General features: G+C 36.3%; 1 long non-coding RNA gene across 1 annotated transcript; it reads right to left on the bottom strand.

Moving 5' to 3' along the window:
- Positions 1-901: 901 nt before the first annotated feature.
- On the bottom strand, positions 902-2,977 carry LOC109962242 (uncharacterized). Its single transcript, XR_002275235.1, has 3 exons — positions 2,729-2,977; positions 2,117-2,165; positions 902-925 (listed from the first exon to the last, which is right to left on the bottom strand). It is a non-coding gene; the product is annotated as an uncharacterized LOC109962242 (long non-coding RNA).
- Positions 2,978-3,183: the final 206 nt, after the last annotated feature.

Below are 3,183 nucleotides of genomic sequence, written 5' to 3'. Positions count from 1 at the left end.
AAACATGAGCATAAACATGAATATTTGTTCCTGTGTGTGTCAATTGTTCATAATTACGTGTTTTCTGGTATTACATTTACTAGTGAAAACCGATCAGTTGACACTGAGTATTAGTAGTAACATTATTGTACAAATACATTTCCACCAGTTTGGTGGATCAGACTGCTGAATGTATAGTTAAAGCTACAGTATATATAGCATTACATCAATGAACTTCATCTTAAACACTATCTCTAAAAACTCATCAGCAGAAACAGCAGATAAATCATTCTCCTTGTTTCTCCACTTCTGGTTCCACAGCTTGTCTTCTCACTCCTTCAGGATCTATTTCTGATCCAGAGTAATATCTCAACATGTTCGTTAGAAAAATTGTATCTGTAACCATACTGCAACAGCCCGTTTGGCTCCTCTGCCTTAATGAACTGTTCATCTGGAACATGGCTGTCAGAAACAATGATGACTTTGAGGTCATTAGGTGCACATGCATATGCTGGAGCCAATCCCAGCCATCAATCGGGCGAAGGCGGGGTACACCATGGACAGGTCTTTTTCATCAACATGTGACTGAGCATAACAAATTCTGAAAAAAAAAGCTAAGATTTTAGGATTACAGAGATGAAGATATTTTGATATTTACTGTGTTCGGCCGAAGTGCTTGTGTACCTATAAGTGCAATCATTAGTATGGGCATCATGTTAAAACTTCATATACTGTATACTTAATCTATATAGGCCTATATATATTGATATGCTATATATTTATAATTCAAATATTTTACATACTGCTCGCTAGAATAACAATCAATAAAGTCTTATGATTATAGTGCATTTTGTTTTATTCATCTTATTTTGAAAAGTAACAAAAGTTATCAGATACATACAGGACCATATTTTCCTCTGAAATGTAGTGAAGTCCAAGTATGGAGCTGAAAATGGAAACACTCAAGTAAAATACAAATACCTGAAAACTGTACTTAAGTACAATACTTAAGTAAATGTATTTAGTAACTTTTTACCACTGAGTGTGATTATAGTATTCAGCCTTCTTATTATAATGGTAAATTAACTGTAACTTCTATAGCCAATAATATACTACATGTAACTTTAGCCTGTTCAGTAACTGCTCTGTGCTTAGGTACAGTATAGAGAAACATCGTCCTCTTGTCATAGTCCTTGCATTGTAAGGGAAACTTCAGATAGATTTTGTCATGGGGCCAAAATAAGTATAAGAAATGTATTATGTGTCTATGTGTACTGAGACAACCAGCAGGAGTCTTATTGTAATCTCTATCATCTTGATGTCTGGGGACGACTGTGGTTCAGTGGGTAGGTCGTTCGTCTCCCAACTGGAGGGTCGGAGGTTCGATTCATGTTGCCTGCAGCCCATATGTCAAAGTGTCCTTGGGCACACTGAACCCCCAAAGTGCCCCTGATGGTCAGAGCCATCGGTGTGAGTTGACGCCACAGATGGCTGCCTCGGTTCTGTACCGGAAACAAATTCCTTGTGTGTAACATACTTGGCCAAATAAAGGTGATTATTTTTTAAATTTGAAAGTAATTTTGCAGTATTTGCAGGTGAGTGTTCTTGCCTCACACTCTCTCTCATTATGTCGGGCCTTCTCTAGGTATGGTGGGCCTTGCACTCTATCTTTTTCCATGTGTATTATAAGAATTGGATGTTTCATTTTATTGTCCAGGCTTGTTTTCTTAAAAAAAGATGTGCAACTTACACTTCACAGTAATTTAATTTCTCTTTTTTGCTTCCACATTTTGATGTACTAGTTGTGTTCTGTGTTTGCATTTTATATGATGACTCAAATTTTAGTCAAAAAGATCTTTATAAAAGGAAAACTCAAATTTCCATAAACAGTCAAATTTCCAGGAAGGCCCATCCTTCCTAGTTCTGTTAAGACTTCTTGTCCTAAATTAAGGTGGTGTCCCTTGATAGTAAGGATGATCTGATGTAACTCATGCAGCACATTTGGACATCACCTTCAAGTATGACAAGCTTTGCTTATAATTTGAAAAACTGGACAGTGAATCATAGATGGGTGCAGCTTAAACCTTTGGAAACCACATGGTAATAAATGATAGAAGAGGTTGACACCCTTCCTTACCTCTCACAGCCAGTAGTTTGTTTCCTGTTATATTGTTGCCTGATGGAATCTGTTCAGGTTGTAAAACAAAATATAGTTTGAAAAAGTGCTTTATATTTGAAAATTAGACACACCAGGTTCAGAGACAGACACACATGTGAAAACAACACAAAAAACAACACACAACGGGTAATGAAGAAGTGATGAACAGTAAAATACTCAACAGGACTTTAACATGCTCCTAGAGATAATATATAAAAACTATGGTAACAATGTTCTAGACACTACTTTAGTGTTCTTGTGCAGGGTGTTGATACTCTGACTTTAACACCGAGTTAAACCGTAGTCAATGAAGAGGTTGTAGCAAGATCAAAAACATTTACTGTCCACTCTTCTATAACATCACGGTAAAAACTGCAAATAAACAATACAATAAACACTGTCAGTTATGCTTATTTAACCAATATCTATACTATAAATGGTGGTACACTTCAACACACATTCAAATGCATAGTATCAGCTAGCTTATGCATAACTGTAAATAAACTTCCTCAACGTCACATCTAACTCTTTTTAAAACAATCATAGCAAATGTTAACAATACTATGTCAACTGACACATATCATAACTTACGGCATTGCTTCTATCACGTTTCCTAACAGATGAAAATGAATACACATGCCGCGAACAAGAGCCTTATGTCTGCCATCTTTCTTACTAGCGTGAAATCGCTAAAACCGGAAGTGACGTCATCACCCGGTGCCAATCGGTAAATAGATTTAGCGTTATCATTTCCTTTTACATATGTAATTATTAACCTGGCCCTTCACCAAAATAGATAACAACTTCAACAAATAATTAGCTAAACAAATGCCTTAGAGGCAACACAGTGTGTGTGTTGATTAAGTGGCGTGTATCTAAAAACATTCTGACAGGACATTCAGTGGCATGTCCTGACATTAGGCATAAGAAGATATTATGATTATGATTAAACATGTCATACAGTAATCAACTCTCTATCTAGGTATTGCAGCCCATAAACAACCTGGAGTAACTCATGTAAATGAGTAAGCATTTAACAGCCTGAG

Source organism: Monopterus albus, unplaced genomic scaffold (assembly GCF_001952655.1).
Source record: "Monopterus albus unplaced genomic scaffold, M_albus_1.0 scaffold3.1, whole genome shotgun sequence".
Classification (NCBI taxonomy): Eukaryota; Metazoa; Chordata; class Actinopteri; order Synbranchiformes; family Synbranchidae; genus Monopterus; species Monopterus albus.
This window is presented reverse-complemented; position numbering and strand designations above follow the sequence as displayed.